At 43.7% G+C, this 25,724-nt stretch overlaps 1 protein-coding gene and 1 long non-coding RNA gene across 13 annotated transcripts in view; one reads left to right on the forward strand and one right to left on the reverse strand.

Moving 5' to 3' along the window:
* Positions 1-25,724, reverse strand: part of SFMBT2 (Scm like with four mbt domains 2) — a 181,795-nt gene that overhangs the window by 119,735 nt on the left and 36,336 nt on the right. The gene's annotated exons all lie outside the window — the stretch shown is intronic.
* Positions 6,929-15,085, forward strand: LOC145532363 (uncharacterized). The gene is made up of 3 exons (XR_014073171.1): positions 6,929-8,168; positions 13,043-13,950; positions 15,050-15,085. It is a non-coding gene; the product is annotated as an uncharacterized LOC145532363 (long non-coding RNA).

A 25,724-nucleotide genomic window follows, 5' to 3' on the forward strand; every position in this document is an offset into this window, starting at 1 on the left:
AGAAAAGCAGAAGATGGGACCGCAGGCAGTATGCCCTCCCATCCTGCACACCGCACAGCAGCTGCAGGTTTCAGGAGCTCTGGTTACAATACTTAAAGCACCTGTCGATAATCAGCAAATCAGCAGACTAGAACCGCTTTGGTTCTATTCTCAGCTGAATGGCCTGTTGAGGTTACAGCTTCTGTCTGTCTCCATCAGGGGCTGCGAGCATATCAAAATGATATTTCCCAAACCCCACAGAGTAGAAAGTTAGGCTGGGGTTGTTTTTCTTCCATGAGGTTAATTATAAAGCCCTGAAACGGAGGTTCTAATGACTGGTCAGGTGAACGCACTGCAGAACCTAACTTCAGAAGATGACGGCATTATTACGGTCAGAGTGCAAAGGGCACAGGCTACTGGAATCTGGGGGATTCCCCGAGCTGACGGGAGCATGCAAAGTCCTCTGCCTGCCTTTGGAGAACTTTCCGAAATAAAACACTGAGACCTGTCCCCAAGCACAGCCTGAGGCCAGGATGGCTGGAAGACGCACCTCCCTTATGAACCAACCAACCATTCACACCGCTACTCTGCAAGGAGGACAGCCTGCTGGCTTATAAATCGTTAAGAAAATAGATTTTAAAATGGGTCCTATTACAGGCAGGTCCAATTTATACCAGGAAGACATACCCACAATTAGACACACAATGAGCACATTGATGAGGGTGCAGGGGGCATCTGTGGGGAAGTTTTTGCCTGATTTTACTGATCTTCTCAGCCTGGAAACCAGGGTTTTTCACCCTTCTTTTCCCCCAATATCCCCCCTTAGAAGCTCTTTCAGATGCTTTTTTCCAAATCATATCCTCATGGCATTTTAAAACCACAAGGAGGGACTTCCCTGGAGGTCCAGCCCTTAAGACTTTGTTCGATGCATGAGACAAGTGCTCAGGGCTAGTGCAATGGGATGACCCAGAGGGACTGGATGGGGAGGGAGGTAAGAGGGGGATTAAGGATGGGGAACACATGTAAACCCATGGCTGATTCATATCAATGTATGGCAAAAACCACTACAATATTGTAAAGTAATTAGCCTCCAACTAAAATAAATAAATTTAAAAAAAGACTTTGCATTTTAATGTAGAGGTGCAGGTTTGATCGGAGAAGGCAATGGCACCCCACTCCAGTACTCTTGCCTGGAGAATCCCATGGAGAGAGGAGCCTGGTAGGCTACAGTCCATGGGGTCGCGAAGAGTCGGACACAACTGAGTGACTTCACTTTCACTTTTCCCTTTCATGCACTGGAGAAGGAAATGGCAACCCACTCCAGTATTCTTGCCTGGAGAATCCTAGGGACGGCGGAGCCTGGTGAGCTGCCGTCCATGGGGTCGCACAGAGTCGGACACAACTGAAGCGACTTAGCAGCAGCAGCAGGTTCGATCCCTGGTCGAGCTGAGATCCCAGATGCCTCGTGGCCAAAATACCAGAACACAAAACAGAAGCAATACTGCAACAAATTCAATAAAGACTTGAAAAATAGTTCATGTCAAAAAAAAATCTTAAAAATAAAAATAAAACCACAAGTAAAGTATATATCTCTTCACATATTATATGTGCATCTACTCTTTACACATTTTAGAAATATGATTTTTTTTCACCCCCTTAGAAATGTCTGACTCCCCAGGACACCCATGGCTAAGTTCTCAGACTCTAAGCAGGACCACTGGCTCAGTCATGAATTTTATGACTTGAATGAGCTCAGTAATGTTTACTTTTCATTAGCAGAAGTTTAAACACTGACTCTGCTAAATACACCTTGAGCCATAATACGACTTATTAATCCAAGGCTATCTAATCAACATTTCATTCCGTAAACACAGAGCCTCAAGGCTAGGGAAACTGCAAGGAGCAACACTGAGAAGCTCTGGTCTCTACCCTGACGTTCTGGGCTAGGGGAGACAGTCAGCTGGCAAACATGCAGCGTGTCAGACAAGGATGCTGCTAAGTCGCTTCAGTCGTGTCCGACTCTGTGCAACCCCATAGACGGCAGCCCACCAGGCTCCCCCGTCCCTGGGATTCTCCAGGCAAGAACACTGGAGTGGGTTGCCATTTCCTTCTCCAATGCATGCAAGTGAAAAGTGAAAGTGAAGTCGCTCAGTCGTATCTGACTCTTCGAGACCCCATGGGCTGCAGCCTATCAGGCTCCTCCATCCATGGGGTTTCCCAGGCAAGAGTACTGGAGTCGGGTGCCATTGCCCTCTCCCGTCAGACAAGGATAGATGCTTTAAAAAAAGAAAAGAAAAAGAAGTAAATCTGCCAGCATCGGCCAGATTATTACACGGGGAGGGAGGACTCCTTTGAAAAGGTGACATTTTAGCAGAGACTTAAAAGATATGAGAGTAAGTCATGAGATTATCTGGGGTTCCAGGCAGAAGGTAAATGCAAAGACCCTGTGGCGTCAATGAACTTGGCATGTCTATGGAATGACGGGAAAAAATGAACCAACCAAGCAAAGCAGAATCAGGAAGAATGAACTGCAGGAGACAAAATCAGAGTGGAGGTGGGAGGCAGAGAACCCTACGCTCCGTACTCGTTAATTTTAACAATGTTAATTCTTCTAATCCAGGAGCACAGGATCCTCCGATTCATCTTCCTCAGGTCCTCTCATCCAGGTCTTGTAGTTTTCAGCATACAGATCTGTCATCTCCTTGCTTAGATTTATTTCTAAGAATTTTACTGTTTTGGATGCTCTTGTAATCAGGACTATTCCTTTTATTTCTTTTTCAGATGTCTTCTTGTTGGTGTACAGAAACACAACTGCTTTCTCTAAGTTGACTTTGTATATTGCAACTTTACTATATTTGTTGATTAGTTTTAGCAGTTTTTTGATGGAGTTTTTAGGATTTTCTGTACGTAAGATCATTTCATCTGCAAACAGTTTTACTTCTTCCCTTCCTAGTTGGATGCCTTTTATTTCTTTTTCTTGTCTGATTGCTCTGGATAGGATTTCCAGTCCAATATTGAATGGGGTGGTAATGAGGGTGGGCATCCTAATTTTCAAAGAAAAGCTTTTGGTCTTTCACCACTGGGTATGATGTTGGCTGTGGGTTTGTCACATATGGCTTTCAGAGGGTTATGTTCTTTCAATACCCAATTTGTTGAGCGGTATCATAAAGGGATTTTGTCAAATGTCTTTTCTGTTTCTACTGAGATGATCCTATTATCATCCATTCTATCAGTTTGGCGTATCTCACTTATTTCCATATGTTCAGTTCAGTTCAGTTCACTCATGTCTAACTCTTTGCGACCCCATGAACCGCAGTACACCAGGCCTCCCTGTCCATCACTAACTCCCGGAGTCCACCCAAACCCATGTCCATTGAGTCGGTGATGCCATCCAACCATTTCATCCTCTGTTGTCCCCTTCTCCTCCTGCCCTCAATCTTTCCCAGCATCAAGGTCTTTTCCAATGAGTCAGCTCTTTGCATCAGGTGGCCAAAGTATTGGGGAGTTTAAGCTTCAACATCAGTCCTTACAATGAACACTCAGGACTGATCTCCTTTAGGATGGACTGGTTGGATCTCCTTGCAGTCCAAAGGACTCTCAAGGGTTTTCTCCAACACCACAGTTCAAAAGCATAAATTCTTTGGTGCTCAGCTTTCTTTATAGTCCAACTCTCACATCCATACATGACCACTGGAAAAACCATAGCTTTGACTAGATGGACCTTGTTGGCAAAGTAATGTGTCTGCTTTTTAATATGCTGTCTAGGCTGGCCATAACTTTCCTTCCAAGGAGTAAGTATCTTTTCATTTCATGGCTGCAATCACCATCTACAGTGATTTCGGAGCCCAGAAAAATAAAGTCTGTCACTGTTTCCCCATCTATCTGCCATGAAGTGATGGGACCGGATGCCATGATCTTAGTTTTCTGAATGTTGAGCTTTAAGCCAACTTTTTCACTCTCCTCTTTTATTTTCATCAAGAGGCTCTTTAGTTCCTCCTCTCTTTCTGCTATAAGGGTGGTGTCATCTGCATATCTGAGGTTATTGATATTTCTCCCGGCATTCTTGATTCCACCTTGTGCTTCCTCCAGCGTAGCGTTTCTCATGATGTACTCTGCATATAAGTTACCTAAGTAGGGTGACAATATACAGCCTTGACGTACTCCTTTTCCTATTTGGAACCAGTCTATTGTTCCATATGTTGAACCACCCTAAAAACTATGTGCCTCAGTTTTGAGGCAAAGTTATCAATATGTAAATAAAATACATAATAAGTCTGCTTTGAAAGAACATGTGTGTATTAGTCGCTCAGCCGTGTCCAACTCTTTGCAACCCTATGGACTGTAACCCACCAGGCTCTGTCCATGAAATTCTCCAGGCAAGGTAACTGGAGAGGGTTGCCATTTCTTTCTCCAGGGGATCTTCCCTACCCAGGAAAGATTGAACCCACATCTCCTGCATTGCAGGTGGATGCTTTACCATCTAAGCTGCTCGGGAAGCCCTTTAAAGGACTTACTACACCAAAATCATCCAGCTCAGTCATCCTAGCGTAAGATTACAGAGCTAGGAACTGTTCAAGCTGTCTTCCAATATCTAGCAGCAAATACTTTCTCTGCATCTGCAAAAGCATTCTTTGTGCTCATTCAGGTGAGATAAACCCAAAGTATAAAATTGAACACTGTCACAATGCTGCCCACAGGTCCAAGAGAGAACTCAAATTGTACAGGAAGCAAGTCTGTTCTTCATTTGACCTTGAACTTGGGAAAAACAGAACATTCTCCAGGAAGGTAAATTTGTTTCTAGGTATCTTAAGAAACCCCAAGAGTCCCAAGTATCTAGTTTTGGTTATTTGTGTATTATTGCTGTATCTTTTTGTAATACATAAACTGCAGGAATTAAACTAGGTGTTACCAGAGAGGAGAGAAAGACAAAACACAGCTTGACAACTCCATGTTGGGAAGATGAATTGCCCTCATTACTCTAATATGCTGTCATACATGGGAGGCAATTTAAATTCACTGAACTTGTTTTCCTTTCTTATCAAACTAGATGGCTAAGTGTGCAGCTGCTGACTCTTTAAAATTAATTAATGGTGCCCTTTTTTCAGTTCTTCCTCAAAGGATTTGAAATCGCTTTTGTAGTATTCTCAAACATCCTGCCCTGTGGTTTAAATGAAACAAATCAGGATCTCCCAGGACTGCAGCCACTCCTTGCGTTCAGACAACAAATCAAGAGAGAACCAAGGCAGAAATGCTGCTTCTCAATGATGGAAACCTTCTTTCCTTAGAATTTTTTTTCCCCAGAGAATTCTCAAGAAACTATTTCACTACAGGAAGAAAGATAAACAATCCCAAGAGAGGCAGGAGTTGTGTCTACTGAGAGCCCGGTCCATTACAATATATGGAATTTCTTTTTCTCCACGACACCACCCTAAAATATCATCTGCATTTTTCAGATAAAGAAAATGAAGCTTAGAGAGTCTAATTTAGGGTCCACTCAATTTGGGGAGGGGGAGTTGAACCAGGGATTCCACGTTGGGGTCTTTCTGACCCTGAAGCGTCAGTTGCTCAGTCGTGTCAGACTCTTTGCAACCCCATGGACTGTAGCCCATCAGGCTCATCTGTCCATGGGGATTTTCCTGGCAAGGACACTATAGCGGGTTGCCATTCCCTTCTCCAGGGGATCCTCCCAACCCAGGGATCAAGCCCAGGTGTCCCAAACTGCAGATGGTTTCTTTACCGTCTAAGCCACCAAGGAAGCCACCAAAGTCCACATTTTTTTTTTAATTACATCATGCTAATTCCAAATGCCACACTTCATTGGGAAATTAACATCACTGATTTTTTCAATGCAAACTGCCCTATTATTAGAGCCGGCAATAACCATTTGCCAGCATAGCAGCCCTGCCTAGCACCAGTTCCTCTACTGGTTCTGACGGTAAAGGGAATGAAATAAATCACCTAAAAAACACTCTTCAAAAATCTCACTGAACACTCTTCCATCTGATTTCCCTCAGGACCCAGTGTGGGTTCTTTTTAATTAATAATATGACAAGTTTTATTACAGGATCACTCGTATATAAAACAAATTAACAATCTTCCTGGGAGGGAAGAGAAGGAAAGCTCTTACTAAAGAAAGTGCAGGACTTCCCTGGGGGTCCAGTGGTTAAGACTCCATGCCTCTAATGCAGTGGGGAGGGCTTGATCCCTTAATCTCTGCACTTTTTCTGAACATGTGCTATAGTCCCCAAAATGTTTTTTTAAAAAGAAAATGTAGATTGACCAAACAGTTCCTTGAAACAGAGTTACTCAGAGAAGTGTTCCAAGAACTTTGCATAGGAACGTTAATTCTTTTTAGAAAAAAACATTTATATGTAAATATTTGGAGATATTTGCATGTATATTCTAAAAGTCCATAGGGTAGACACTAATTATATCCACCACAGTTAATCCGTATAATGGAATTCCACACGGTATTTTAAACGTTATACACGCATCCCTACTTACTGCTGAGGACATGTAGGGACAACAATTACAAAGTGGTTGACCAGATAGCAGCTATGTCAGCACCCATGAGTGTAAAACTGTCAGCCTGTATAAATTGGGATGTGGGTATGTGGCCCGTGCATTCATGGACAGCTGTCTGGAATGACAGTGGTGTTCTCTGTAATGTGTAACCTCTCTCATATAACGAAACAACAGAGGTGACAAACCCTCCTGTTGTCGTTTAGTCACTAAGGCATGTCTGATTCTTTGGCGACCCCATGGACTATAGCCCACCAGGCTCCTCTCTCCATGGGATTTCCCAGGCAAGAATACTGAGTGGGCTGCCATTTCCTCTTCCATGGAATCTTCCAGACCCAAGGACAGAACCTGCATCTCCTGCATTGGCAGGTGATTTTTTACCACTGAGCCATCACAGAAGCCCAACAAAGCCTACCATCACATGTAAGTTTTTCTTTTTTTTTTTTTCTTCAAACATCACTCATTATCAGAGAGATGCAAATCAAAACCACAATGAGGTACCATTTCGCGCCCATCAGAATGGCTGCTATCAAAAAGTCTACAAACAATAAATGCTGGAGAGGGTGTGGAGAAAAGGGAACCCTCTTACACTGTTAGTGGGAATGCAAACTAGTACAGCCACTATGGAGAACAGTGTGGCGATTCCTCAAAAAACTGGAAATAGAACTGCCATATGACCCAGCAATCCCACTGCTGGGCATACACACTGAGGAAACCAGACTTGAAAGAGACACGTGTACCCCAATGTTCATCACAGCACTGTTTATAATAGCCAGGACATGGAAGCAGCCTAGATGCCCATCAGCAGATGAATGGATAAGGAAGCTGTGGTACATATACACAATGGAATATTACTCAGCCATTAAAAGAGAATACATTCGAATCAGTTCTAGTGAGGTGGATGAAACTGGAGCCTATTATACAGAGTGATGTAAGCCAGAAAGAAAAACACCAATACAGTATACTAACACATATATATGGTATTTAGTCAATCGGTAAAGATAACCCTGTATGCGAGACATCAAAAGAGACACAGATAAATAGAACAGTATTATGGACTCTATGGGAGAGGACAAGGGCGGGATGATATGGGAGAATGGCATTGAAGCATGTAAATTATCATATGTGAAACGAATCACCAGCCCAGGTTCAATGCATGATACAGGGTGTTCGGGGCTGGTGCACCGGGATGACCTGGAGGGATGGGATGGGGAAGGAGGTGGGAGGCGGGGGTTCTGGAAGGGGAACATATGTACACCCGTGGTGGATTCATGTCAATGTATGGCAAAACAAACACCATATTGTAAAGTTAAAAAATAGATAAATAAACTAATTTTTAAAAAATCAATAAAATGCCCTAATCATAACAAAAAAGAAAACCAAGTAGACAGCAATTTATACCAAATTAAGGTGAGTTTCAAAATGTATTAATAAACACTCGGGCAAAATTCTACCAGAGGTTAGATCGTGGGAGTCAAAACTTCTACCTATTCACAAGTCAGCTGGAATTTAAAAGCAGATAGCATTAAACTGCACGTTGCTGACACTCTTTTCTATGTGACATTTTGAAAGAAGCACAAGTATATTCATATTTGTTGTCACATGTATGTGCTGTGCACTTAGTTGCTCAATTGTGTCTGATTCTTTGAGACCCCATGGACTGTACAGTCCATGGAATTCTCCAGGCCAGAATACTGGAGTGGGGAGCCTTTCCCTTCTCCAGGGGATCTTCCCAACCCAGAGATCGAACCCAGGTCTCCTGCATTGCAGGCAGATTTTTTACCAGCTGAGCCACAAGGGAAGCCCAAGAATACTGGAGTGGGTAGCCTTTCCTTTCTCCAGGGGATCTTCCAGAATCTTCCAGGCTCCTCTGTCCATGGGGATTCTCCAGGCAAGAATACTGGAGTGGGTTGCCATGACCTCCTCCAGGGGATCTTCCCAACCCAGGGATCAAATCCAGGTCTCCCACATTGCAGACAGATTCTTTACCATCTGAACCACCGCGGAAGCCCTATCACATATATGAAAGAAAGTGAAAGTGAAAGCCGCTCAGTTGTGTCCGACTCTTTGTGACCCCATGGACTATACAGTCCATGGAATTCTCCAGGCCAGAATACTGGAGTGGGTAGCCTTTCCCTTCTCCAGGGGATCTTCCCAACCCAGAAATCGAACCGGGGTCTCCTGCATTGCAGGCAGATTCTTTACCAACTGTGCTATCAGGGAAGCCCCTTATCACATATATAGCTGCCCTTATTTCTTTTTAGAAAAAAGTATATTTATATATGATATATATACAAGTATATTATACAAAGTATATTTATACATAAATACAAATATACAACTGTCACAGGTGCAGAGGCATACTTATGTGTTTCATTTTACCTGAATATCACCAGTGCAAAGATGGTGTGAGAACAAACAACTCTTGTTAAGGTTCCAAATAAGCAACAATCTTCCCTCAATTTACCAGGGAGCCACATTCCTGAAAAATTGACACTGTTTTAAAACCATACAAACTCTAAAAAAATGACTAGGGTCCAAAGTCCATTAATTACACACATGTTTCACCTTCACATCCACCTGGACGTTCCAAGATCATGGGACAATTCTCCACTGCACATGGAGGTCCTATGTGCCACAGGACGTTGAGCATCTGTGGCTTCTGCTCCCAAAATGCCAGTTGCCCTTCCCCATCAACCCTCCCCCCCAGATTCTCAAATCCCCCCAAGCTCCACAGGGCCCCCTAGAAATCACTGATCTCGCCTGTTCAATAGCATCAGCTCTCAATTTCTATCTGAAATCAGCTTAGGCAGCTACAGCTGAGAAGACCCAGAACCCTTTTGACATACCAGGTAAATACTGATATTAGTCTGAACACCAAAGATCACCATTTGCATTGTCTCGAAACAAATCTGTCTTCCAATCTCACAGACTGTGGAGTTTACCCTTTAATTTTCTGAGCAGTGTATGGTAATTTAATTGTATAACACTGATTAGCTGTGATTTTGAATCGCAAGGTTGTAACTCTACCACGTGCATTAAAGAGGGAAATTTCAAATTTCCCTCTCTGCATAATCACATCAAGTCAAGCACCATTTCCTGGTGCCAAAGGAATCTCTCTTTCTCTTTTAAATATATCCTTAAAACAAAAGCATCTATCCCCCTTTTTGGGAGAGGGAGATTTCTGGATTCTCCATGTATTTCTTTGGGCAATATTTTACAAAGTTAACACTTGTGTGTGCAAGTGTGTGTATGCGTGCTCAGTCGTGTCTGACTCTGCCCCCCCATGGAATGTAGCCTGCCAGGCTCCTCTGTCCATGGGATTCTCCAGGCAAGAATACTGGAGTGGGTTGCCATGCCCTCCTTCAGGGGATTTTCCCAACCCAGGGAATGAATCCAAGTCTCTTGTGTCTCCTGTATTGGCAGGGGGATTCTTTATCAACTGAGTCACCTTCTCCATGCATTTCTTAGGCTAATAGTTTAGGAAGTTAACACTTAAAAGAAGACAACCTTGGGAACAGCACAGTGGAAGAAGCATCCCTTTCCTGTGACTCTCTAGCAACGAGTGCTCCTGTTCGAGGCTTCGGTGTGGACCACCAGCTGCCAGCAAGAAACCAGGTCTTCCCTGTAAGGAGTAGCCCTCCTCACACCTCTCTTCACCGACCAAAGGAGTTACAAGGATTGTTTCTGTAATTTTTTTCCATTATGAGGTAAAATTGACCTTTGGAGGTTGTCAGATAAAAATTGGCACTTGCCATCTACCTCTTTTATAAGGATTAAATCATGTGCTGTCGCAGCTGGTGATTTTCAACACCCTCTGAAAGGAGTTCAGGGAGGAAAGAAGGAATGAGGCGCTCAGTGCTCGGGGGAAACTGGCAGGACAGGCCTTCAGATAAGACACTTTCAGGGTATCTAAAGTACTCTTTTTTTTATGAGCCTAAGTCTCATATCTAGAAAAGCATTAAACCCCTTCATGGTGATGACCATTCCTCGTGACTAGCAGAAAGCTTCAGCAGACTAGCAGAAACCTTCTGGAAAAGTATGTGCTTGACTGCATGCACTCTGCCTTCACCAAAATCACACATATACTGATCTCCCCACCGCTGCTGTGGAGCAGCTTCTCAGAGCTATCTGAGGTGCAGTCTCCCAGGCTGCACCAGGTAGAACTTTTGTCCCGAATAAAACTGAACCCACAACTCTAATGTTGTGCATTTTTTTCAAGGCGACAGGGTATATACACTTGTATGGATTTTAACACAGGTATAGATTCACGCCATCATATCCACAATCAAGATACAAGACAAGGTTCCATTCCCCCTACACACACACATACACACAAAGATCCCTTTCTGGGTCCCTCTGTACTCACGTCCTCCCTCGACCCCACAGCCCCGCCCAGCGTGATGCTCTCCATCACTGCAGTTCTGCCTTTTAAAGATTCCATATATGCAATAGGCTTCCTACTGCAGAAGTAAAGAACCCACGTGACAATGCAGGAGAGGCAGGGTTCAATCCCTAGGTCAGGAAAATCCCCTGGAGAAGGAAATGGCAACTCACTTCAACGCACTTGCCTGGAGAATCCCATGGGCAGAGGAGCCTGGCGGGCTGCAGTCTATGGGGTCACAAACAGTCGGACACGACCTAGCGATGAACACATGCGCCACAGCACACATGGAATCAAACAGCACATAACCTTCTGAGACCTTTCCGTATGGCCTGGTGTCCTCTCAGCCAAGGAGTCCCAGGGGCTCGTGCTTTAGCCAATACCATGCTGGCCGCACCACCTTTCATCCCTGGCCTTGCAAGTAACATGTGGTCATCTGGGCTGCACTCTATAGGTCCAAAGGGCTATACATCTACTCAGGTTCCAGGAGAGGGGACACAGACCCCGCCCTCAACGGGAAGAAGGACAAAGAAATCTAGAGTCTGATTTTAAAAAGGTCTCCAGAAGTGATGGAGATTCCTTACCAAGCTCTGCAGCCTCAGGGACCACTCTCAGCATCGAGAAACCTCTAACTTTGCCCCCAAAAAATGGTGCATGAAGGCTTCCTAACGAGGGTAGCTCTGTTACTCCCCTGACAACCATGGAGCAAACCTAGTCCTGAAGACTCTGCTTCTCAACAACCTGAAAAGGTAAGTCAGTCCCTTCCGCTAACTTTATAACACTTCTCATTATCTTTAAAAAATAACTGGTCCAGCCAGTTCCAGTGTTTTTTTGTGACTCCTTATAAAACCGCCTCTGTGAGGCCCCCTCCTTTCAGGGAAACCTCGTGATTAATCTTGAATTCCATCACCCGACTTCCAAGGTCAAATATCCACCCCTCTGTCCCAAATGCCAAGAGGAAGCAGGTACGTAAGCTGAGCACCTTGGTACCCAGCAGCCTTATGGACGCAGCCCTTCCCCCCATCTAGTCCTGTGAATGAGCACAGGTCACCCCAGGAGGTGTGTCACCCTTTAAGTACAACTCGTTAATTGATAATCACCATAATTACCTAATCAAGACACACTCCATCAAGCCAATCCAGATTGGCTAAGTACCTCTCCTCCCCTTCCCCTTCCCTCCCCACTCCCATCCCTCTCTTCCTTCACCAGCCCCTTTCCTAGTCAGACGTGCGTTTTAAATCTGTGTTGCTGCCACTAAACCAATTTCTGACTGAAACACCTTTTTTGCTGCAAGAACACGGGAACAATGACTTCTGATGCCTTTTTTGCTACCTGCCTCCTTCCAACAAAGGGCACTGGGTGACAGGTGACTGTCAGAACACCAACATCATTTTCACGACATCATCCCAGCCCAACCCTGGTACAGCAAGCCTCGCATGGAGCAAAAAGCTTCAGTCCCTCCCTCACCAAATCTGGGCATAGTCCAGGGTAGGGGGGTTTGGGGGTTTTGTTTTTTCCTTGAAAACCTCAGTGGATACTCCCCTGGGACTTCACTTGTGCTCATATTCTGACAGGAATACTCCAGCCTATCCAGCCTTCATTACAAACTAAGCTACCATACAGAAATAAAAATTATGTTGTGAGCTCTGGCTAATACCCTGCCCCTGTGCTAAGCCTTACCCTCTTCCTTCTGTCAGTCTGTAGCACGTATTGACATGCTGTCTAACCACGCATCTATAAACATGGTATTTTTCAGTAAGAAAAGAATTTCCATGATCCATGTAGAAAGGAAAACTAGGTGAATACTGTATTACAATAATGTCAATAAACAACCTTTAAACGTACATATCCAGCGAGGCTCCTGAATTGAATGGTCTTCACCTTCGCCTTGAGCTTCCCTGGTAGCTCAGTTGGTAAAGAATCCGCCTGCGATGCAGGAGACCTCAGTTCGATTCCGGGATTGGGAAGATCCCCTGGGGAAGAGATAGGCTACCCACTCCAGTATTCTTGGGCTTCCCTTGTGGCTCAGCTGGTAAAGAATACACCCGCAATGCAGGAGACTTGGGTTTGATCCCTGGGTTGGGAAGATCCCCTGGAGAAGGGAAATGCTACCTACTCCAGTATTCTGGCCTGGAGAATTCCATGGACTGTGTATAGTCCATGGAGTTGCAAAGAGTCAGACACGACTTTGCAACTAAACAACACAAATTTCTACCTAAAACATTTGGGACTATAATGCCTATGGGACGAGGCATAACCAAAACTTCTGCAATACATTCTCAGTCACTAAAAAGGAAATAAAAACCCTCAATAAGGACAAACACTTCTTTAATGAGTATTTCACCTGCTAGTGTAGAATATCAAACAGACACACATAAAAATTGAAGATGTAATAATTCAATCCATATGAACTCACTCTGTTCCAACAGTTTCTAAAATCCTTAATCATTTGTAAATGAAAAACTGCCTTGAAATAAAACAGTGTAAAATATGCTCAAGGAGTCATAAAAGACTGTTTTCCTACAGAATTATGGTTCACTTCTTCTCGCCAATTTCTTCACAGTAGAATTAGCTAGGGCTTCTTGGGTGGCCCTGTAGTGAAGAACTCGCCTGCCAATGCAGGAGACACGAGTTGGATCCCTGGGTTGGGAAGATCCCCTGGAGTAGGAAATGGCAACCCACTCCAGCATTCTCGCCTGGACAAAGAAGCCTGGCGGGCTACAGTCCACAGGCTGCAGAGTGTCAGCCACAACTGAGCGACTGATCAGGAGCACGAGAATTAGTTAGAACTCCATCTGAATACAACAGCAACTCTTGCCTCATGACAAGTTTTACAGATCGTAAAATGGACCTGAACACAAGCCGTGGCCAGCCTGGCCACGGAAGGAAGGATAAACACTCAGGGGTCATAATGGCACAGCTGGAACCCCGCCCCGTCAAAAGTACTTTAGGGGAACGTGAGGTTTTATTTTGAGGCTTCCCTGGTGGCTCACATGGTAAAGAATCCACCTACAATGGGGGAGACCTGGGTTCGATCCTCAGTTGGGAAGATCCCCTGAAGGAGGGCATGGCAACCCACTCCAGTATTCTTGCCTTGAGAATCACCATGGACAGAGGAGCCTGGTGGGTTACAGTCCATGGGGTCACAAAGAGTTGGATGATGTTTTATTTTATCCTCTCTGATGTCAGCAAATTTAAATGTGGTGCCATAGACAGAAAACCTGGAAATTGGATGCAAAAAACTATCAAGGGAAAATGACCAGGGAAACAAAAAACATATTTTAAAGGACATTTGGGAAAATGAGGGAAGAACAATGTTAACGCAATCCACTTATGACAAGCTTCACAGAAAAAGACCACTGAGTTTGGCTGTTAAGAGTTGCTGGTGCCCTGAAAGTGTAATTTTACCACAACAATGGACCGAAAATTGAGCATCAAAAGAGAAAGCAGATGGAGAAAAAGGAAACGGAGACAGAGGATGTCAGAAGAGAAAAATTCAAGGACCCGACACAGACAATGGAGTCTTAAACGCAACTGTTTGCAGTATCGATGTACAGGGTACTTTCTTTATCCAATGAGACTGAACCCCGTGAAAGATAAAACAGTTCATTTCTTTTCCTTGACACAGGCACCGTGACTTACTATGATCATGGACTGGGCATGTACCTTGATTTAGAGATGGAGTGTCTCCATTTCTCCTTGAAATGACAGTTTTTAGGAAAGCTTGTAAACATGCAAGTGATGTGAACCAAGGATCCTACTTCCTGTAATTGGTATCGTTCAAAACTGCTGCTGTTAGGCCAAAGGTATGAAAAGGGAGCTGCTGCCCTTCACGAGACAAGGCACCTTCACCAGGACGTCCTTTTCTTCTATTTGAAGGTCCAGCCTTCAAGGCGGTCAGGGCCCCTTTGCCCCTTACGGCCTCATCTTGGGTCCCAGGCACCCATCCATCCTGAGAACGCCCAGGACCAAGACGGCAACTTTCAGTCTTTGACACCAAGGGTCACAATCACTCGTGTTCTCAGCTCATTTCAGGGTCCATCTTGAAACTCTTTCTAGACTACAAATCCTTGGAACGTCCCTGGCAGTTTGCTGGTTAAGACTCACCCTTCCAATGCAAGAGGATTCAATCCCTGGGGAACTAAGATCCCACATGTCTCGCAGGGAAAAAAATTTAAATAGAATACAAATCCTTGTCAATCCGGACCTCTCAAACATAAGGATTCCTCATCTCACAGGTGTAAGACCACAGTCAACCCCATTTCACTGTACTGGGCTCAAGGATTTTCCACTAATACTTTTCAATACTTTCAGGTTTCCACATCCAGGACACACACGTAGTCCTAAATCAACCTAATTTCTCCCACTGTCTCCCACAGTCCAGCAATGACAAGAGCTAATAGCAATCAATATAATAATAATTAATTCATTAACATTTTAAAAACCTGGCTTATCCTGCCCAGGGCTAACCAGTGAAGAAAACTACCAGGTGGGAAGATGCATTCGTCTCACAAAGATGACATTTCTTGCCTAAGAATTCCTTTGCAATTATTTTTGATCAAGGTTCGCATGCACCTCACCAGAACTGCTTATTTTTCAGATGTTAACACCTAACTTTCTGCTCTGTTCCTGATTCTCCAACCAACCACTCTCCGCACGTCACTGTGGTCCCCATTCTTCACTTGTTATCTTGCACCTCAACAATAATTCAAGAGGATACTCATATTTCACACAGACTGTTCAAGTTTGGGGACATTTGCCTAATTTTAAATTTTATGTAAAGACCAAACTGACTTTTTGCTTCATGCTCAAATTAGTTTCATGACAAAGCATGTCATCCTTTGTTGGTTCTCTTTAGGGAAAAATCAAGAAATGGAGATGCTCTTCAGTTTTAAGACCCTTAGTTTCTCCTAGTTGAAGACAACCACAATTTGAGCTTGGGATAAAATTTCTTCCAACCAAAATTTTATTTGCTAGGCAGGAAGAACAGGATTCTCTCTAGAACTCTAAAAGGTTGGAGGGAGCACCAGATAAATTAAGAGTTTGGGATTAACATACATATATTACTATACATAAAATAGATAACCAACAAGGACCTCCTATATAGCACAGGGAACTCTACTCAATATTCTGTAATAACCTATATGGGAAAAGAATCTGGAAAATAATGCACATATGAATGTATATAACTGAATCACACTGCTGTACACCTAACACTACCACAACATTGTAAATCAACTATACTACGATAAAAACTAAAATTTTTAATTTTTTACAAAGCAACTTAAATTTCATGTTGTTAAGTTTATTATCACTCTCCCATGTCCCACATAATTAGCCCTTTAAAGTCATCACATAACAGATTTTCTAGGAAGGGAAGTGGGTCCAGGAATTGCCTACCGCAGGATCCGCATCATCTATGGGCAGGAAAACGCTGAATAAATCTCCACCTCCTACCAAGGTAACAAGCTCCGTGGCTGTTGACAGCCGAGAATAAACCTTTGAGACGTCTCTGTTTGCAGGCTGCCCCCATTCGTAACGTCTGGGTTTCTGCCCCCTTTCCCCACAGGGGGGTCTCGTCGTGCAGATGCTGAATACTGATCCAGAAAGGCCGGTCGCAGATGGGCTGGAGTCCAGGGCTCTTGTCACTCAGATGAACACAGACCATGACCTATGTCGGGTCCTGCAGGTGACAACCGTTTCTCAGCCATCACAGGTGAAGGCACAGCGGGTTCCTAGCAGCTCCACTTCCAACCATCAGTGACAGCTAACAACAATACTCCTAACAATGTCATCAGAACAGAAACTCAAGGATTCTTTAACAATGGTTAAAATAAGAACAAACAGATACCACTTTCAAAACCTCCACAATAGAATAAGCTCATCTTTTCTGCAGAGATAACTTCTGAATACCACAGGGCAGCTCCATGCTTTACACTCTCGAAATTTCCTCTTTAAAAATCCATTAGAAACAGTAAAACCAGGGCTTCCCGGATGGCTCAGGGGTAATGAATCCACCTACCAAAGCAGGAGACGTGGGCTCAGTCCCTGGTCAGAGAAGATCCCACTTGACTCAAAGCAGCTAAGCCTGTGCACCACAACCATTGAGCCTATGCTCCAGGGAGCTGCAACTACTGAGACCAGGTGCCGCAAGTATTGAAGCCGAGAGTCCCAAAGCATGTGCTTCACAACAGAAGCTACAGCAATGAAAAGCCCACGCACCACAACTGGAGAATAGCCCCCACTCACCGCAACTAGAGAGTGAAAAGCCTTCTCAGCAACAAAAGCCCAGCACAGCCAAAAATAAAAATAAAATTATTTTACAAATAGTAATGCCAATACGAGCACCTAATTAATTTACTTTGGGACGTGGAAGTTCACCCCTAGGGCTCACCACCACCTCAGCTCACTCCAGGATCAGAGCTAAGATGCTCTTATTACATCCGCTATGGACTAGTGTTCATCTGAGGAGGAGTCTGAAAATGCAAAACATGGAAACTCCACAGCTGAGCAGTGGCACAAAGCCACGCTCACCACGACAGTTCAATGCAAACCTACTTCATTTAAACCCAGTGTTTCTTCTGGGTCAACCAAAGGAAGAAAAGATGCAAATTTTCATCACTGTTGATGGGAATGTAAATTGATACAGCTACTATGGAAGACGGTATGGAGATTCTTTAAAAAATTAAGAATAAAACCACCATATGACCCAGCAGTCTCACTCCTAAGCATATACCCTGAGGAAAGCAAAACTGAAAAAGACACATGTATCCCATTGTTAACTGCAGCACTATTTACAACAGTTAGAACATGGAAGCCACCTAGATATCCATCGACAGATGAATGGATAAAGAAGTTGTGGCACATATACACAACGGAATATTACTCAGCCATAAAAAGGAATGCATTTGAGTCAATTCTGATGAGGTGGATGAACCTAGAGCCTATTATACAGAGTGAAGTGAGTCAGAAAGAGAAAGATAAATATTGTATTCTAACGCACAGATACAGAATCTAGAAAAATGGTACTGAAGAATTTATTTACAGGGCAGCAATGGAGAAAGAGACATAGAGACTTATGGACATGGGGAGAGGGGAGGAGAGGCTGAGATGTATGGGAAGAGTAACGTGGAAACTTACATTACCATATGTAAAATAGACAGCCAAGGGGCATTTGTCATATGGCTCAGGAAACTCAAACAGGGGCTCTGTATCAACCTAGGGGAGTGAGATAGGGAGTGACATGGGAGGGAGGTTCAAAAGAGGGAATATATGTATACCTATGGCTGATTCATGTTGAGGTTGGAGAGGAAACAAAATTCTATAAAGCAATTATCCTTGGATAAAAAAAATAAAGAGAAAAATAAATAAATAAATACATAATAGAAGCACTATGAATTCCTACCATGTTTAAGGCAAAAGTAAGGCCCTGAACACTTGAACTCTGTGATCTTCACCTCTCAAATTTCGTCATCGATACTTAATTCAAGACCAAGGTCCACTTAAGCGCCTAACATTTGACTACACACATCAAAGAACATATATACCCGACAACCTCCGCTTTTTATCTTTGTACAAAGTAACTGATTCAAAATATTTTAATCAACAGTCTGTATATAATGTGTTTTTTTCCTTCTAGACACTTGTAGGATCTTTCTGACTTCAGTATTCTAAAATTGTACGATGCTGTGGCTTCCCTAGCAGTCCAGTGGTTAAGACTATACCTTCCAATGCAGGGGTTGCCAGTTCAATCCCTGGACAGGGAGCTAGACACCACATGCTCACGGCAAAAAAACCAAAACATAAAACAGAAACAATGTGCAATAAATTCAATAAAGATTTTAAAAATGATTCAGATCACCAAAAATTCTTTAAAAAATAATAAATTATTGATGCTGTGTCACGGTGGAGGGTCTCTTTTATACTGAGTACTTACTTATCTTAAACAGCTGAAAACACCTTAAGAGAGGATTTTGCAGGGTGTAAGATACTGCTAATTTTTTTCAAAAGTTTTTTTTTGAACCATTTGTCTCTAAGCTATTGTGAGTATATTAACTGACGGGGCTTCCCTGGTGGCTCAGAAAGTAAAGAATCTGCCCGCACTGCATGAGACCTGGGTTCGATTCCTGGGTCAGGAAGATCCCCTGGAGAAGGGAATGGCTGCTTACTCCAGTATTCTTGCCTGGAAAACCCCATGGACAGAGGAGCCTGGTGGGCTACAGTCAATGGGGTCACAAAGAGTCGGACACGACTGAGCAACTAACAGTCATGCATTCATTCATATTGACTAATAAACTCTAGCTTAAAAAACATAATCTAAAAGTGAGAAAATTAATCTAGGCCCAAAAGGTTGTATTTTAGTACATAAACAGGAACCCAGCAAAAGCAGTAAATGATTTTATGGACTGCTCCAGATGGACTGCAGTTTAAAAGCACAGTGAAAGTGTGGCTAATGCAGCCCAATTATTAGAAAGGCAATGATATCGTGGGCCATTAATCTCCTTAAAAGTTAATACCAGGGAAAGCACAAGTCCTATTAAATGAACAGTAGATACTGCCAGTTAGAAACTGAAAGGTACTGTTATCAACTACAGAAAATGCATTCTGAGTCCCCAAGGAAGAAAAAAGTTGCTTGGTTCTATCTTTGAAGCATTTGGACATTTCCCTGACATGTTCGGTAAGGCTAAAATAGTCATCCTAAAAAGAATTCTGTGAGCTATGTGAATTATGGAAGACACTGCTAAGTGTCCCCAGATCTCTTTATCCCCTTGATTCTTCTAGGTAAAGAAGCCTCAGGACTTCCCTGCTGGTCCAGTGGCTAAGACTGGGCTCCCAATGCAGGGGGCTCAGGTTCCATCCCTTGTCAGGCAGCTAGATCCTGCATGCAGCCAAATAAATAAACCATTTTTTCTTAAAGGAAGCCGCCTACCTGAGAGTTTTGGCTACAAAGTTGAACCAAACTGTGGCTACTTGGGGACATTTCCAATCATCCCTTACGACAACATACATACAGCCAAGTGCTAAGCTCTGGCTGATGGGGAGGTGAGCCAAAGATTCTGAATGCTCCCTTCCTTCTTTGTGATTGCAGAGGCTAATTCTTAATACATTTTATTGGAGTATAGTTGGGTTAGTTTCAGGTGCACAGCAAAGTGATCAGCTATACATATACATATACTCATTCTTTCTCAAATTCTTTTCTCTCCAGTGGACATTTTCCACATCTTTGTGGTGGGAACTTGATAAATAACCATCAGGGACCTACTGTGTAGCACAGGGAACTCTACTCAGTACTCTATAATAACCTAGAGAGAACCCAGTGCCTGACAGATCCAGTGGAAAAGAGGCACCACCATCCCAAACTGCTCACCACGGCCTGTTGAAGTAAAGAGCAGTAACCGTCTAAGTCTATGTGAGCCTCGGTATTTCAGAGTCTTTCCATCACAGCAGCCAATGTGATAATACATAAACCATGTGATCAAGGCCCTCAGATGAGCTGGAAGCAAAAAAAAAAAAAAACAATCCTCAGGAAAGAGAAATTTTGAAAACAAAAAATAGAGGGTCCAGGAAGAAAGAAGAAAGGTAACCATGAAGTTGAGTTGAAAATGACCAGATTTCTTTGCTTCTAAAAACCACTTAAAAATCTCTATAACACTTTAACATGCAATATTCAGATGTATGGGGCTTTCCCCATGGTGCAGCGGTAAAGAATGCACCTGCCAATGCAGTTTGATCCCTGGGTGGGGAATATCCCCTGGAGAAGGAAATGGCAACCCACTCCAGTATTCTTACCTGGAGAATCCCATGGACAGAGGAGCCTGGCAGGCTACAGTCCGTGGGGTCGCAAAGAATCGGACACAACTTAGCCACTAAACAACAACAGTTAAACAATTCAGATGTATGCAGTTTAGTCACTTTACTTTTGAAATGTAAAATAAAATATTATTCTGCTATAGGAGAAAGATGAGCTACTTTGGGAAGCTACGCAGGCAAGCATCTCCCCCTGAATTAAATTTAATCTAAATATACTGTACTTAAATATTTGTTAAAGGACTCCTGCCAGCTACGTTAATAGAATTCTTAATTGACATTTATTTGCTGCTTGGTTATCTTTGTGAATATCCTGCCTGCAGAAATGCTTCAAAGAAATCCACCCAAGAAAGACACATAAATACATATACTTTACTGAAAGAACCATTAGCAGAACTTACAGCTCTAAAGCTCCATGTACATGAGAGATTGAAAATTAATTTTGATGTATTAACAAATTACACATCGGATGTACAAATGAAGAATCTGAAGACAAGGTTGCTTTACAGATTTCACAAAACGAAAGTTGTGATTAACTATTGCTCCACATAACACACAAGGCATATACATCATCCCATGACCTTTATAGGGCAAGAAAACATTTGAACCCGAAAGTAAGTTTTAAATAAATGTTATTTTCTTTGGAGACTTTCAAACAGTTTTGTTTTGCTGATGATTGAAGGTGACAAGGGAAGTTGGTGTAATTATTTTGCTTTATGACAGACTGAAAAGATATCCATCACACAATTTTCTGAGAAATAAGCTGAACAGATGCTAATGATTTGACATACTGTCTAGTCGAAAAAATAATTACAGATTATTTTAATGGCTATAACTTGTTTGTATAATCCATGATGGGCTTTTGGAGGCTGTTTGTCACCACTGTATAAATATGTTATTTTTTTTTCATTTGTATTGTTTAACCAAATATGCTTAACAGCTCTGTCAGTTGATAAGAGATAATGACAAAACACTCAAGATCCTTGTCTGGGGGCTCACTTCCCCATTCTCCACCTCTCAGATCAGAGTATTCCCTCCGACTCTGAGGTCTCAGGAACCTATGGTATTTATGAATCTCCCTATCCATTTTTCACTCCCAGTGTGCATACATGTGGCCCTGCCAAGCTTGCTTTACCCTAAAAATCTGTTCAGGGCCCCAGGAAGTATTGTACGGCCCCATTTTAGCTCCTTTTTCCCACCTCTGCTACCCCATTTATGAGGTCAGGTCATGCCCTGACCCTACCTCTGGTAAGCTTCCCAGTCCAGTGCCTAATACTGCTATAGGTTCTAATTTTTCTTCCAAGGAGCCTATCCCATGGATCAGGGTCTTGATTTGTTCTGGCCCAGTCCTCAGGTCTGGAGTATGTCATCTGGACCTCTCAAATGGATGCATCATCCACCAGAGAGAATCTGTGTCATCTTAGAAAATCAATCTCAACCAACAGCTGAACAGTCACATCCTTTGCCTTAACTGTGGGCCCCAGCCAGCCGTGCTCCAGGTTAGCCAGATTCTCAGCCCAGTAGCTGTCCCCAGTCCAGGTTCCATGCTCATCCCTCTGGTTGACCAACACAGCTCACAACATCTCGAAACACAAAAATCAATAGCATCTTATTATGTGTGGGCAAGACAATGCCCCCCAAGCTGTGTTGCTCAGGGATTCACCACATTTAAGGAGCCAGAATGACAACCCTACTCTAAACCTGGGTATGGAAGAAGAGCTCTGTGGAAGTAGTAATAATGTATCCAACTCATGGAGCACCTGTCTGTCAAAGAATAGTAACTATTTACAGTCTCTGTTTCTCATCACCATACCCCTCTCAGCTTGGCCTTTTCTGTTGCCCCCTACCTGATACGAAATACATGTCAAGGCTCTTTAAGGAGTGAGCGTCACAAAGATCAGTTATTCTACCTTCCTGTATAACAGCTGACAGCTCGCTGTGTAATGGGCTTCCCAGGTGGTGCAATGGTAAAGAATCTGCCTGCCAATACAAGAGGCACAGGATACGAGGGTTCGACCCCTGGGCCAGGAAGATCCCTTGGAATAGGAAATGGGAACCCATCCCAGTATTCTTTCCTGCAAAATCCCATGGACAGAGGAGCCTGGTAGTCTACAGTCCATGGGGTCGCAGAGAGTCAGTTATGACTGAAGACGCACGCAAGGCACTGTAATAACCCAGATCCTCCAGACCTATGCCTGGGCTATTTGCTCAACAGTCCACGGCATGACACTGCCCTTGGCTTGGCAACCACTTTTCCCCATGTTTCTCTCCCCTCCCTTGCAGATGGGCTGTCAGTCACTTATCTGTGATACGAGGTTGTGTGACTCAAGCTCTCCTCCCCGCCTCTCACCACCAAAAAACTGACACACCAAGTCGTCAAGATCAAGCAGTGTGACTGGAGTGCGTGAGTGTGACTGTATTTAAAGGCTCTTCAATACAACGTGCATGCGCTCCTACCAATTAGCCCCTGCTGTCATCGCGGTGGTAGCTCAGAGGCTTTGCTCTTTACCCATGTAGCAAGGACAGAGCTTTAAGTCTGTGTGAGGCATAAAAACAAGAGGCTGTGTGATTCCAACTCTACGACAACACAGAAAAGGCAAAACTATGGAGACAGGAGACAGATCACTGTCTGCCGAAGGCTGGGGTGGGGAGGTATGCAAAGGTGAAGCACAGAAGATTTTTAGGGCCACAGAACTGCTCTGTACATTGTCGCAGAGGACACACATCATTACACTTTTGTCCAAATCCACAGAACGCACAGCACCCAGAAGTGTTGAAGAAGTGCTGGTCACATCAGTTGTAACAGAAGTACCATCTGATAGGGATGTTGATGGTGGGATACGGTGGAGGTGGTCAGACAGGAGATGGGAAACCTCTGTACCTTCTCTTCCTCTTGCTGTGAACCTAAAACTGCTTGAAAACAATAAACTGCTCTACAACAATAAATAAATAACTTTTAAAAGACAGAGAAGATACCATCCTTAACTAGAAGGATGAAGGAAGGAAAAGCCAGCATTTCTCCACCTCCTCCCACATTCTCAGCAGGGCTCTGATGTGGTCACCCAAAGCCCACTGGATACATTACACAATCCTGTAAGACAGTTATCATGACTCCCAAGTTGCAAATGAGCACACTGAAGGTCACAAAGTTTAGAAAGGACATGCCCAGCCGAAGTTCACACACTTAGGTGGTGATATCAGGATCCACGAGATGCATTTCTGTTACACGATGTCCACAAAGTCTTACTGTTGTCATCAAACGGGTGCCATCACAGATCCATAAACAATTACAATGCAGGCAAAGATAACGGTTTGAAAAGAAATATGACCAAAGTTCTCCGAGATCAAAGGGAGGGAAAGGCCATTCCTTCTCAGTGTCCTGGGGACTGAGCACAAGTGGGTGGGGGCTTCCAGCTAAGTGAGGGGTGTCTGCGCCTTTGGAGCTGTTTCCCCAGATTCTTCATGCTGGATACAGACACATCCTCCCTCTGATAGCTCCCTGTCCCCGCCTATTTAGGGTGGGCCATTAGGGCTACTTTCATTAAGATAGAAAAAAAAAAACGTGATGCTGAGTGCCCTTCCGACTTCACAGTTACAGAGAGGTTTTGCATCTGCCATGCAAGCTGCTGCTGACATCACCAAGGTCAGGTATTAATTAGCCATTTTAAAGATATGGGGAGTATGATGCCAAGAGGTTAAGTGACTTTTTTACAAGGGTCCTACTTTCAGCAAGCGGCATAGCTGAGCCACTCACCAGGCCAATACATAGTCTCCACGCCTCCATTCAGGCCTAAGGAGCACTCTTACTGCACAGAAGTCAGCCACAGAAACACCAGCAGAATCCAGTCCAGAGGAACCCCTCCACTTAGCTATCAGTAGATCACCCCAGAAGTCAAGGGTCAGAGTCCCATTACCAAGCAGGTCAATGTCCAGCTCTTGTCAATTTCCACTGCAGGCTAGCCACCCTTTAAAAATGCCTAGCACAGAACTTCCCTGGTGGTTCTGTGGGTAAGAACCCACCTGCCGATGCAGGGAACACAGGTCCAATCCCTGATCTGGAAGATTCTACCTGCTGAGGGGTAACTAAGCCCATGCACCACAACTACTGAGCCTGTGCTCTAGAGCCCTAGAGCCTGTGGTCCACAACAAGAGAAGCCACCTCAACGAGAACCCCTCACAGCGCAAATGGAGGTGCCCCCCACTCTCCAAAACCAGAGGGAGCCTGTGCAGCAAGGAAGAACCAGAGCAACCAAACAGATATAAATAGTAAGTAATTCGTTACATGCTTATAACAAAAAAAGATAAATTTTAAAACTAGAAAAGAAGTGGCTCTCTCAGAAAAGCTCCCACCCAAACAAGGAGAAGGACGTTACCCATGTTTCCAGAGACCTGAATTTCAAATCGAATTCTGATACCTCTGAGCCAGATGAGTGAGAGCCTCAGGAATGAAAGGCCGAAGCAGAAAGGACTGACAAATAAATCATTACATCAGCTCTGCATGAAACATCCTCTCCAAAAATAAGTTCATCATGATGAGTCCATGCCGTCCGCCAAAAAGTTGACAGCATTACAAACATGCTTCACACAAAATGCTTAATATTAACCATACTGTATATTCAAACCAAAAAAAAAAAAATCAGGCACATAGTAGAACCTCAATAAATAACCTTTCATAGATGGACGTAAAAATCGTTCCATTCTAGGACAGTAGTATCCTCTGTGGACCAAAGTGGCTGCTGGCACCCATGACAGGGTTCTTGCCCATCAACCCAAGACCTTCCTCTGCCAGGTCCTTTCCCCATCAGGGAAGAGCTTCGAGATTTGTCCTTTATCATGACCAAAGAAATTCAATGACTTACAAATAAACTCATAAAAGTCCTATGATGGTAAGCACTTTCGAAGCCCTGAGGACCTCTAATCATCTCAACTATGAGAAAAACTGCCATAATGAGTGGACAAGATGTGAGAGAGCACAGGGGAGTCAGGGAGAGAGAGGGGTCAGAGGTGGTTCGAGGGCTGTCAGATCACAGCC

This window comes from Giraffa tippelskirchi, chromosome 13 (assembly GCF_054371585.1).
Source record: "Giraffa tippelskirchi isolate mGirTip1 chromosome 13, T2T-mGirTip1v1.2.pri, whole genome shotgun sequence".
Taxonomy (NCBI): domain Eukaryota; kingdom Metazoa; phylum Chordata; class Mammalia; order Artiodactyla; family Giraffidae; genus Giraffa; species Giraffa tippelskirchi.